The 14495-nt window shown below is 29.9% G+C and overlaps 1 protein-coding gene and 1 long non-coding RNA gene across 3 annotated transcripts in view; one reads left to right on the forward strand and one right to left on the reverse strand.

Annotated features, from left to right (window-relative positions):
• LOC130902570 (uncharacterized) overlaps nt 1-14495 on the forward strand; it is a 178559-nt gene that overhangs the window by 46520 nt on the left and 117544 nt on the right. The gene's annotated exons all lie outside the window — the stretch shown is intronic.
• On the reverse strand, nt 8582-13091 carry LOC130902573 (uncharacterized). The gene is made up of 3 exons (XR_009060428.1): nt 12887-13091; nt 11447-11568; nt 8582-9455 (listed from the first exon to the last, which is right to left on the reverse strand). It is a non-coding gene; the product is annotated as an uncharacterized LOC130902573 (long non-coding RNA).

The raw sequence follows: 14495 nt of genomic DNA on the forward strand, positions 1-14495 counted from the left end.
TCACATACTCAGTAAATAAGTTTTTGAACAGATTTAATTTTTTTACAAGACTTATTACACCCATATATTGAGACTCGTTGTATTTGATACCTTTTGAATGTTATAAATTTACCTACTCACTTGTATATTGTTATTTCATTTTTACTATTCTTATATGCTAATATTTTCGACAGCGTTTGACTGATTCATCATATTTTTTATTTATATTGATTGGGACCAAAAAACCGCTTATATTGAACTAACCCAAATGTCATAATTATAGAAGAATGCCATTACGAGCAGCATTAATTATGTTTCATACATATAAATGTCAAAATTATGTCAATAAAACTCATTTCTAGAAATTACATATTCCTAAAAGGAACTGTTCTGAACAAACGTATCTTAATGGATAATTGATGTCTTATTTGTTAGAATAATGAATTATATTAATAGCTTTACTTTGAGGAAATTTATCGATAAAACAAGATCATTTCTAAATTTTCATAAAACTTCTAATTTATAAGAAATTCAATTTCTTTCCTGTTAAAGGAATAATGCAAATATTTGATTACACCTTTATAGGCTCGTTGTCTCTCTGACAACATCGTTAGCCAGGCATTTTGTCGTGTACTCTTGTTCTAAATAGTTGCATTTCTATTCTATCATTTGGCTGTTGATTACGTAAATAGGAGGGAGTTTAGTTGTCTGCATTTCGGACTTATCTTCTATCTACCTATTCTTTGTTTTAGTGGTATTGTTTTCCATTCTGTCGCTAGTTCTTGTTGTCTTCTTCCTTTTAGTGCTTCCAATTGGCTGCTATGGTATTTTACTTGTGTTCTACTCTTCATTACGTTTATCTTCATCTTGAGGACATTCGTACTAATTGCTGATTGTTGTATTCATTGCAACAATTTTGGTTTGTTGGTATGTTTTGTTGTGTATTTTGTGGTGTTGGAATAAAATGGTTTTGATAAGCCATTGGAGTAGTAGTAGGATAAAAATTTTGTGCATACGTGTTTGGCTGGTAGTCCATATTTACACTTATTCCGCAGCGCTCGTAATAAAATGAGAAAAAAGGTTTGAATGGGAATTTTAGTGGAGTTCCGAATTAATGATAATTTAATATGGGAAATATATCAAGTTAATATCCGTTTATTGAGATGTGGCTGTTATCATGTTTCTACGATAAAAATTATTTGGAGAATACATTTGAAAATAAAATAAGTGCGAACAAGTGGACTGCTAGATCACTATATTTATTTCCAAATGATTGCTTTTAACGAATTGAGAAGAAAAGAAACTTTTGAAGCAGAATTGCAGATAAAAAAATGATATTGAAATGAGACTGTTTCTGTGTAATAGATTTGGATTCGGTTTAATAAAAAAAGGAGGATTATTTGAGCCTTGATTACGATAAGATTTTCTTTAATATTGTTTTTTATTTTCTGAATTGGCGTCAAATTAATTTTTGGAATTATTTTGTTTAAAATAATATTTTTGATACAATAAACTATCAAAGCCCATCATGTTATAATCTGAATTGATTTCGATGACAATAAAATTTAATACAGAAAATTTGGGTACTCAAAAAGTAATGTTGGAATCCAATGAAATACATCTGTTCATTATAATTTATCGCGTTGTGTACGGAAATTTAGACCGATAGAATTAAATTGAATTGGTGAATGATTTTATATTGATATAAGTATGTTTCGCAAAATATTTTCTGGCACCTATACTAATTTGTATATATAGAATTCCGTTATGAGGAAGGAAAAATAATCATTTAGTGCCTTTTGCAATTAATCTTTAAATAGATATTGAACTTTATACTCTTATTTCCAACTTGCTTGACCGATATATTCTTATTTATAGTGAAGAAGCTCAAGAAATTTTACTCCAATATGATATTTAACTATCATTGTTCTATAAATAATGACAAGAGCCAATATTATAGAAGATCCAAAGCCCCATTAAGTGTACTTATTTTATCCTGGAATTGAAAAAAAATATTGATGTGTACCAAAAAAGTTTAATCTAACAAAATAAACTAAAAAAACTTTTGTATTGAATACCAGAATATTTACCAAAAATACTTGAAAACTTCATTAATAAACTAAGACTTGCTAACAACAAATATTGAAGAAAAAATTGAATGGTGTAGCTGTTTTTACTAACAACGGTAAGAAACTTTAATCTGCAAACTCAACATTCATTTCCAGACAAAAAGTTCATTATAAGAGTAATATAAAGAATTTAGCCACTTACCTCCTATTTTCCGATCTCGAAAAAGCCTACAACGTGGTACCATGCAAATGCTGTTTGATATATTGACGAAATTTGATCCCAGCAATATTTATGTTCGAGCTTTTGAGAACATATTTAGGTAGTGCAACGATATAGTCAAGATAAGAAGTACCGTATCAAAACCATTCTCGCATTCAAAAGGTAGAGACAAGGGTGCAGTTTATCCCCATCATTCAAAATAACTGCAGATAAATAGCGTTAGACGATGTAGACAAATCAGATATCTAGAAAACATAATTTTGGATGATGGAATAACAAAAAAAGATGTGACAAATAGAGTGCAACAAAGTAAAAAAGATATGGAAAAAGCTACGGAAAAAATATCCAGCTGTGAATGCTACCGAATAATCTTCTGACTGCTCATTATTACTTATATTAAATCTACTTAATGACTTATTATTTGTTAGGTATACTACTACTTTATCAAACATTTAATATTCGTGATAAAATATTATACATATATACACAAATATTTCATACGAGTTATGTTTCACTCTATGTTTTCAAAATTGATTTGAATTTTAATCCAGTTTTCATATATCAATTTCGTGTTCAGATTCCCTGAGGTTATTCTAAAGTCCCATATATCTCCCATAACATATCAGTTTTGAAATATTCACAAACTGTACATATGGAATAATGTGATATATTTATAAATGCACAAATAAACATACAACATAACTAATTTGTTTGAATTTTGATAAGTATGTACGTAAATTCATTACAAAATTATAAAATTTACTATCATTAAAATGGTATTAATCATGGTCACGTACAAATTATTATTTTTTCGTGAACTACGTGAGTTTTATAACAATAACGTTATTACGTGAAAGATTGTGATGTATTCGTAAAAAACAATACCTGTAAAATTAATTACATATAATAATAGTTTTTCATTGTAAACTATTTGTTCCTTAAAACTATTTGATATATTACTGCTACATCATTTTTAAACCAATGCGTCAATTAACTTGGAGAACAATTATTTTTGATGCTTAGATGTTTGATTTCCAAAAAATTGTTACAATTTCTAGACAAAAGCTTGCAAAAACTAAAAAACAAACATAAAAATACGCATATTGATACCTTTCAGTTTTTTTACTATGTTGCTATGCCCAAATAATACTAGGGGTGATAAAAACAGTCAAATAAAATAGGGAAGCGAAAGGTATACTATATAACATTATCACAAAATGTAATCAGATGCTGAACTTTAAAAGTATTTAAATAATGATCAAATAGTTATATGTAGTTGGTTTACGAGGAATATGAAAAATGTTCATTAATTTTAAACAAATCTAACAGTTACAAATACGATTGATAATATGTTTAAAATTTTCCCAAAGTCATGTTGCATTAAATCTGGGGATATACCAGCACAGTTTATTGTTTTAGCTAAGTACTTAGTTTAATATCCCGTCCACACTTCCATCTGGAAAAACGTTAGACTATTATATCGTGTATTCCAGACGGCAGAGTTCCTTTTTTGTTTTGATTTGTATCGATATTATACTGAACTAGTTCCTCCAACAGACCTGAAAAGGATCTAAATATATTATTTTTCAAAAATGGATTATTTTAATATGTCTTTGCTGTAAACATAAAACCCAACTGCACATCTAACGTTAATTCTTTTGTGGAAATATGAACAGTCAACGAGGCGTTCATTGGCATTTATTAAGCTTCCTTTTTCTGCTGAATTTGTGGCTTTCACCTGTTTCTCCTTTCAAAGTGATCACTTAAATTATATTAGATTGCATTGTAGTAATGCCCATTACCTTAATATTGTACACCCTGTTGTATTAGTTGATATTTTTTGGCGTGAAATATTTATTCGTTTCATTTAATTTGTCTTAAAGTTATATTGAAATAGTGGTTGATGAAATTTTTAAGCTATTTATTATTATTTAATCGCTTGCGTCTCCAATTGAAAATGGATAAGGGACGTTCTTTTTATATCAAGCTTATATACAAGTCTACGAATCTGCTCAGCCTAAACTACAATATATGTATCCATTAGAGAACAATATTGTACCAAATCATATTCTAATTAGGACAAGCAAACTGGTTTTCGATCGATTTGAAGCATATATTGATCTTACAAGAGCTTCCACATTGACATTCTTATTGAAGGTTTGATTATGCATGGAGAATATTTTTGATGCCTTTATCATTTTCATTTTTAATAGCAGCAATAGCATTCATGTTATCTGGAGTACGTTCTTATGAATTATACTAAAAAAAATTTATAACATTTAATGCGTTTTCAAATTTTGGATATCCCATTTAATAACGCCATGAACATTGATAATAATGCCACATTCACGTTTGAGTTTACAAAATAAAGATTTTTGTTCTAAATGTTCAGACTAATATTCTATGCCAAATTTTCTACATAAATCACTAACCTTAGTAGTAAACAGTTGAACTACCATATACTTTCCTCAAACTTATTTCATATTAGTCGCGCTTTGTATTTACTCATAGAAAATTCTTAACGGAATTTGAAATAATATGTTAATCAAAAAAAGAAGAATTGCTTCTTTTTTTTCTAACTCTGCTCATTACTCCTCCACCAGTACCACCAACCGGCTCCACTATGGACAAAAAATTTACCCACAATATGTAATGGTCAAATGCAGAGACTTGGAAACTGTTTTAAAAAGTGAAAAGTGTTTTCTTTGGTAGGAAAAATATTGCATAAAACGTATCAATTAATAATCCAGTGATGAGACTTTACAAAAAACATTAATGTTTTCACGATTTTTGTTTTCATTCTACCTATTACCTAGAATTTTGTGGTTTTCTTCTGTATATTGAAATTTTAGTTTATTTTTATCTTTATTTAATTATTTTTATCTTCGTTTTTGGGTTTTTTAAAGCTTTTGTCTACAGATTGTAACAATTTTTTGAGAATAAAGCATTTCTCTCTCTCTTCCTTTCTCTCTTTCTCTCTCTCTCTCTCTCTCTCTCTCTCTCTCTCTACCCAAATATTGCCTATAAAAGCCCAATATCAAATTGTCCTTGTAATAATTTCTGCCAAATGTCCGTCAATTACCAAGATCAAAAACTACATTTTTGACAAAGTCGATTGGTTGTGTGTGACGGCAGTGTAACAAGTAAGTAGAACCATTTTTTATAAAAAAGATTCGCCTCATATTTCGACCGGAAGCTCATGTCTAATTATAATAATTATAAACACAAACTACACTCTAGTTTATACTAGTTTTCCCCTATATACTACCCGAGCTGTACATTACTCATTATTTTCCTTTGTTATCTTATAATTGATACATTCAGATATATCCTCATGTTTAATAATTTATTCTTAATTCGTTATTAGATGTTATCTGCAATGCTATTATATATTTTTTACTTAAGGATATAAAAACTCATAAATCTGATATCCCACGGGAAGAGGTTTGATATATGTCGTAGATATTTAAATTTAATATTATTGAAGCTTCCAGTGGATCAATATTTTTTATTGTAGATATTAAAAATATTGTTGAAGTCTAACAAAATAAAAATGGAATTCGACAGCTACGTAAAAATATTCGAATTCATGAATTACGTATATTTAGAATATTGATTTTTTGTTTTCAGCCTGCCCTAGGGCCTAGACGATCAATTCTATTGCGTAATATCACGAAATGTGCGATATTATTGGCCAAATAGGATTAATATTTAAGATTACGCAATGATTGAACAAAAGTTTGAGGGAGTTATATTTTTATTATATGATGAACAGTCTCTATTGCGCAATATTTTTTAATATGTGTATCGAAAAATGGTAGAGAAAAGGATCCAAAGATAACGGAAAGATAGTTTATCGACGAATGTTTCTAATTATATAAAGAGCTGCCATCATTGTGGAAAGTTACGAGCACGAAATATGGTTGTCAAAATACAACGAGAAGCTCCTACATACAAGCAAAAATGCTGTGAAGAAAAACGTTAATTCTTTTAGACTTAACTACCGGAATTAGCCCAACAAACAACCCCTGTCGAAGACAGTAAGTCTAATACGATTAGTCAGTCTAATAAACGATGTTTGGAAGAACGCTCTAGTGTGGACATTACACTACCGGTCAAAAGTTTTTGTCTACTCTATCGTTTGCATGATACATAACAAATAAAAACAAAAAGGATATTTAGAAGAACTTGGTTAGGTAAGAATATAGTAATAATAAAACTAAAGTCTGTAATTGTTATATATTTATATTTTTGAACCATTGATGTAACCTGTTGAGGATTGCTGATTTTTCTGTGTTCAAATTTGGTGCTAGTTATGTCATTGATCATATGTCATGTATTAAAATTAAAAAAAGAGCTTTGTTTAAGTTTGGTCTGAAAGATATTTATGTTTACCTAATTTCAATAACTATTTCTGAACTCGCCGCTACCATATTATCGTTCAACAGTACCAGAAATCATTAAAAACAGGCTGTGTTGCCGACGCACCGAGTTGCGGATGACCGATTAGAATTTTTCGGGTGGTATCTCAGATGTAGTCAGGATAATCCGCAGTTCCAGCATTTTATTTTGTCGGTCGGATGCAGCAACTGTACAGTCAATCGACATACCTGCGTATAATCGAACGACCAAAATCCTTACATCTTTATTCAAGAAGAATTAAACCTGGCTGGGGTGTGAGTGTGTGTGTGTGTGTGGGTAGGTAATCTATGCGGAAGGTTTCGTGGGTCACGTGACGGGGCAAATTTATCCGTTAATGTTCGAAGATTTACGTGGGCAAATGGACAACAATCCAACACTCGCGAGCATCCGTCACTTTATGTAGGATGTAAATTAAAGTAAATGCATTAATCAAGATGGGCCACAATTTGAACACTTACAGTGACCCTTTTTCGAATCCCTTTTGTAATTTCTTCCATTAAATTAATTTTGACGCTGCAATCTCTCATAATGCAAATTTGTTGCCTGACTTATGCCGACCTCTGTACCACTACCATTGGTACGTACTTTATTTATATACATAGTAAGTGTGTATTGTTTCGCAATTTTGGTCTAATTTTGGTTTTAATTTTTGGTATGTTGTTTATACCATGTTGCCTCATCTTTTCGAAATTTAATTAATTCTTTTTGTCTTTACTTTTTTTATCTGGTGTATAGAATACGTAAAGCTGAGTACTCAGACATTTTCCTTTGTTTTGCTTATTGAGGTTTGCCATAATTAGATTCTTTTCGTTCAAATTTTGTTGTATGAATCAGCGTTACTTTCCTTCTTTTATAAATTATTTGTTAGAAAAAAAGAAAAAATGATTTCAACAACGTAATAAAATATCAATTGGGGGAAACTTATTTGATTTCATTCGATTAAACTCGCTTAAGTATGAAAAGCAGCATCGTTAATTATTAACTTTTTCAGAGGGTGTGAGATTAACTTGCAGAAGACTGGGCTGCTTGCCAATTCTTCTCTGGCGTTTTTTGTTAATTTTGATATTTGAAAAAACCAACTAGTGGTTAGGTCGATTTGAAGCTATTCTATTAACGAGTAGCAGATTTTTGGTGGCAATCTAAATATATTTTGACGACTATTGACGGACTATTGTAAAACATCGGAATTTTATGTTCAATTTTCATATTATAACTTGCGTTTGAAGAAAGATTTGTGATAAAAATATTCTGAATATATTTAAAAAAAAAATGCTAACTTAAAGTTCTTTATTATTATGTGATATCTTGAATGAAGTTTTATGACTTCTATCAATAACTTAAATGAAGAGTCCACCAATTATTGAATATCTTCTAGTGTCGAACTTTGTCAAATAGAATCTTATGTGAATCAATAAATCTTATCACACAACCTGTATCTTTCAACATATGCAAAACAATTTATATATGGAATAATGGAAATTTATTGAAAGTGATATTTCAACTAAAAACTCACTGCATTCAAATTTCCTAACAATATTCCATATATTTACAAAATGAATGTGATTTTTGGAAAAAATGTAATGAAAGGGCCAATTTAGACTATATATTATCTTTTTCTACGACCGGGCGTTTTAACCCACTTTCCCGCACGCATTTTAGTTTTGAAAGTGTCACTTTCCCGCACTAGTGTGAGAAAGTAAAATTGTGCAAATTTTGACCTTATTAGATAGTTTTTTACTTCGGAGGTAACTATTGTTACTACAGGTAAATAAATATTTACGAAATAGTCCATCAAATAAAATTTAAACCTTTTCTAGCTTTCTGTAGCATCTTTAATTTTTTGAAAATATAAAATAATAAAGATATTTTTTATATAACCTTGTACATTCTTCAAAGGAGTGTCACAAAACAACTATCAAACCACCCGGGTTTGATATCAGTTGCTATGACAACCCAGGCGTGTAATTGTGTAAAACGTGAAAGTTGTTCAAAACGTCTTGGAAATGACCGAATAAGTACAATCTTCTTCCAAATTAAACCACATTAAACCAAATAATTCCACTGGACCGGCAATTCTTACTAGTCTACAGAATGCAACAAATTGTGTTTTCAATATTAATATTTATAATACTTAGTTGTTTTTGGTTAAAGTTTTGTTAGGAAAATAACTATTTTCTACGACCGTGCGTTTTAACCCACTTTCCCGCACGCATTTTAGTTTTGAAAGTGTCACTTTCCCGCACTAGTGCGGGAAAGTAAAATTATGCAAATTTTTACATTATTAGATAGTTTTTTGCTTCTGAGATTATAACTATTGTTACTACAGGTAAATAAATATTTACGAAATAGTCCATCAAATAAAAATTAAACCTTTTCTAGCTTTTGTAGCATTTTTAATTTTTTGAAAATATAAAATAATACAGATATTTTTTATATAACCATGTAATTGTTACTAAAACGTCAAAGTTGTTCAAAACGTCATGGAAGTGACCGAAGTGACCAAAGTGCAATCTTCTTCTAAATTAAACCACATTAAACCGAATCCGATACAATAATATTAATGGATTTATCCGACGAAGAACTTCCCGAAGCCATTTTGAAGGCTGCAAATGAAACTAATTCCGAGCTGTTACCTGCCAAATGACTTAAAACCATTGCCGTCACCGTCATCTTTATGCGACCTGCAACCGATGCCATCCTCATCGACGTCATCTACCTTCCAGTTGAAACCAAATAACTCCACTGGACCGGCAATTCTTACTAGTCTACAGAATGCAACAAATTGTGTTTTCAATATTAATATTCATAATAATTAGTAGTTTTTAGTTAAAGTTTTGTATATTATTATGTTTGTTTGAAAAAAATAATTTTAGAAAAATGGGTTGGTATACTTTTTTGGTATATACGGTCGTAGAAAAAATAATGTTCCTAACTCATGCGTAAAGTGTCTTTCCCGCACTTGACCGCTTGCCCGAACTCCGCTCCGCGTCGTTCGGGACAACTGCAGTCGCGTGCGGGAAAGTATCACTTTCCGCACTTGTTAGGAAAATAACTATTCCCCCGTTTCTCCACTGCATTAATATCAAAATAGTTTCAAGGATATCATTAAGTTTGTGTATAGACAAGATCATTATTAAATGATGATACATGTTATACATATTATAAGGGAATCATATATAATGGAAAACGAAAATTTTGTAAACGTGCAGAGCATTGTCAAAAGTGTTCTTTGCTGTATGGATTCAATCATAATGGTAAAAATAAATACAATTGATCAACTATGTTGATATATATTATTGATTTCTACCACAATCCCACTCTCACTTACAATTGGTTTGTTGTATATTGATAGTAGTAAACATTGAGAAGAATAATTGTTTTGTTGAACTCGAAAAATAATAAATTACGTTTTTTCTTCTTTTGACGTTTCAACCTATTTCAGTCTTTTTCAAAAATTATATTGATATATTAATTATTACAGCTCTTCCAATATCAATTGCAGATTATAAATACCCTTGCGGACAATTTTGTTTACCTACCATAGGAGTAGTTATCTCATTGTATAAATTTATCATTTTTATAGATATTTTTAAAAAGTTATATATCTTATGCGAGAAAATATTCGTTAAAAGGCAATCGAATCATTATAAATTGATGCACTTGATTGTAGTCCTACTTAGAACTTAGAAAAAAATCATTATTATATCTTGCTAATTTGCTACAACTCTATATCTATATATATAATAAAACTAAGTCGATAAAATGTGCGTGCCGATAAAACTTAAAAAGGTGTCCCGACACGATAAAGGGACTTATGTGGTGTGATAGCCCTTTATCCCTCCTCGAACAAGAAAGTTCCCGTTTTAATCTGAAGGGCATGTTTTAAGGGACTTTCCGACCCTTCAACTTGGAAATTAAGTCCAGTGGCGCCATCTGTTATCGAATATTTGAACTTCGTTTAAGACAACTATGGAGACTATACACTCCAATAGTCATAGTGTATAGTCTCCATAGTTGTGAGCCATTGCAGCATGTGTAGTAGTGGCGCGAAATTTAAAATTCCAATTTCAATAAAATCTTAAATTTCATTTGTTACTATAATAAAGTTGTTAAATTTTGTGTATTTATACGTCATTATTTAACGTATATTTTGGAGTTAAAGCGACATAATTTTAGTTATCCAAATTAGTTCTCAAAATATTTAAAAATTTAGGTTTTTAAATTTCGCGCCTTTACTACAAACGCTACCGCTACAGAAGCTAGAAAGTTCCCGTTTTAATCTAAAGGGCGTGTTTCTAAAGATATAAGGAACTTTCCAACCTTACAACTTGGAAATTAAGTATAGTGGCGCCATCTGTTATCGAATATTTGAACTTCATTCAGGACAACGATTGTTTGGGTTGCATTTCCAAAAGCGTTGCGAGCAATTGTAGCATGTGTAGTAGTGGCGCGAAATTTAAAATTCCAATTTCAATAAAGTCTTAAATTTAATTTGTTGCTATAATAAAGTTATTAAATTTTGTGTATCTTTTACAAATCGGCGAAGGTACATATCCTACTGACCAAACGACCGGCCTCATTGAACTTAATAGTGATTTCTGTAATATACCCACTACTGAAGACGAACTAATCGACAAAATTTATCCAAATATTATTCAGAACTATACTAATGCAGAGTGGTTATTTCAAAGAGCAATTTTGGCCACTAAAAATAATATTGTTGACGATATCAATTTTAATATTCTAAAGAAAATACCTGGTGAAGAGAAAATATATAAATCGATCGACACGATGGTATCCATTGAAGAAAGTGTCAACTTCCCCACTGAATTTCTAAACTCTTTACAAGTACCAGGAATGCCATTACACTGCCTTCGTCTGAAAATTGGTTAGGTTAGGTTAGGTCCAATCATACTACTACTCAGAAATCTCAACTCCCCAAAATTATGTAATGGAACTAGAATGATCGTAAAACAGCTATCGAATAATATCATTGAAGCTGAACTTATTTCTGGAAAGACCAAAGGACAGACAGTATTTATACCTAGAATACCTCTGATCTCTTCGGAATTGCCATTTCAATTTAAAAGACTGCAGTTTCCAATAAAATTAGCCTTTAGTTTTACAATTAACAAAGCGCAAGGACAAACTTTAAAATATTGTGGCATTAACCTCAAAGAATCCTGCTTCTCTCACGGTCAGCTATATGTAGCTTGCTCAAGAATAGGAAATCCAAAAAATTTATGTATATATACTCCGGACAATAAAATGAAAAATGTTGTTCATAAACAAGTATTGTAAATAATGAGAAAACGTTTTCAATAAACTTTTTTTTTTACTTTTTACGTCATAGCTTATTTTTTTATTTCGACTCTACCACGTCATCTCATATCAACTCCCGGGCGAAGCCGGGTTTTTTAGCTAGTTAAATTATAAAACGTAAATAGACGAGTAAAATATACCTGCTTTCAAGCGAGTTTGGTTTAATCAGGGTACCAGACGAGAACAGAACCCTTTTTGTATCCCATTTGTTTTTTTTTATCTTGTTCTTTGATAACATATTCAACACAGTTTTCCAAAGCTCTTGGTGGTTTGCTGCTAAATCTTTCTTTACGAGTTCTACAATCTCTTTACTTAGTTCCGGAGACTGATTACATTTTCGAAATTATGATTTTACGTTTGTCCCTATGGGTTAAATATGCAATAGTAAGGAGATAGTCTAAGAGGAGTATGACCCTGTTCTTTACACATCTTGTCAATATAATAAATTTTCTCTAACTTTAGACCTTTAATAAGACATAAATGCTAAAATTTGAGTTTTGTTACTACTACTATTTGGTATCTTAAGGAGTGATATGAAGCGTTGTCCATATCGATTACTGACTGTGGTGGAATGTTAGGTAAAAGCTGTTCATTAAACCCACTCTTCAAATAATAATAATAATAATAATAATAATAATAATAATAAAATAAATTAAAATAAATAAAAATAATAATCAGCTGCAAAGTTTCTAATTTATTCAGCAGATATTAATAAAGCATTATTTATTTGAATTTATTTACTTCAGTTAATTCAGCAATGCTTATTATGATTACATTATCAGATTCCTGAATATTTTCCTTTTTTAAACATTCGATTATATTTAAAATAACTTGCTGTATTTGTATATCTAAATCTTTATTATTAAATTCATACCTGTCTTTATTCCCACTACACTGTGCAATTTCATTGTCTTCATTCACCCATGGTCTAAAGAATGCCATATTTCTATTTATTTAAAAAAATTTATGAACTCCAATGGTTTTCGCAAGCTGTCTGGCAGGAATATTTCGAAGAAATTTGTACATACAGCTTAGGCCAATAGAAATGCATTTATAGTTAAGATTCGATGTTTTCATTGGCAAACAGTGGAGATAATGAGTCCACGTGGACTAACAGTTTGTTTGATGTTTACGGAATTTTATACAGAGAGCAAACATTATTTTTCATTTCTTAATTTGGTAGCAGTTTCGTGCGTATTTATGAAATATTGATTGTTCCTTGCATAACTATTTTTATACTTTAATTTTAAACTGTTAGTTTAACAGCATTTTCACAAGCAATATGCTAGTTTTAAATATATATATATATATATATATATATATATATATATATATATATATATATATATATATGGCAGTACTAGGTACTGTTTTATATTATGTAATCTATGTTGCGTCTCATATGGCGCATGAATCAGAGATTTTAACAAAACAAAATAATAGGACTTGTAATAACCGCGCAGTTAGTTGTCTTGATAATGTAATGTCATATAATTCACGTTTCAATATAGTCAAGTACATAATAGATATTGAGTGCTGTTTAAAATATTTATTTCGCAGAAGTCAAATTAGATAACGGTTAAATTTTCGATGATAAAATTTCATTTATTGATTCGTTAGTGCTAAATTTCAAACTTACTTGATTATTTCTATAATTTGGAAAAATTTGAAACGGAAATTATAACAAATAAATAATACTTATCATTTTTAACATCACAATTACAACTGCTATGGTCTGCGAACAAGTTTTCCGACGCTTGCCACATTTTTAAGCGGCAGTAATGAAAATAGAATGACAAATTTTCATATTTCTCAGAGAATTGCTGCATTTTAACACTTTATATTAGCTACATCTGTATATGGGCTTATGTGGGAAATCAAGCACACAAACTCACCAACCACACCGTTATTGCTCGATCCAACTTTTGATGAAAAAAAAACATGATTTTATAGCATATTAAACAAAGAAGTAAAAAATAAATATAGTTTAAAAAAAACTGAAAAATACGCTTTTAAAGCACATCAAACTAAAAATCTTTTTTTTTTTTAAATAAACTTAATACAATAATGAATGGAAAATACTAGTATTATTGTGAAAAAAGCGTGACGTAACAAGAAATAATAAATTTATTCTGATAATGAAATGTATCATTCAATGCAGACTCAATACTGAATACAATAGTTGAAAGGATCAATGATAACCTGAGTTTGGTCTTGTAGTTGGGAAAGTTCAAGCTATAAAACTGAAGTCCACCAACCCCGAGAGTGTTGAGTTCTCGGGTTACATAATCAAATGTCAAAATGTAGGATTTTAAAAAAACCAGAATCTGAATAAAATGATTTGTTACTTGGAGTTTTAGATAATTTGTGAATAAAGAATTTAACAAAATGATGTTGCTAAGTAAACTTAGTTATTGATCGTTTGAAATTTAATATTGATTTGATGATATTTTATTATTTTTGTTTTGTAATTTGAAAATATT

The sequence above is a fragment of the Diorhabda carinulata genome, chromosome X (assembly GCF_026250575.1).
Source record: "Diorhabda carinulata isolate Delta chromosome X, icDioCari1.1, whole genome shotgun sequence".
Taxonomy (NCBI): Eukaryota; Metazoa; Arthropoda; class Insecta; order Coleoptera; family Chrysomelidae; genus Diorhabda; species Diorhabda carinulata.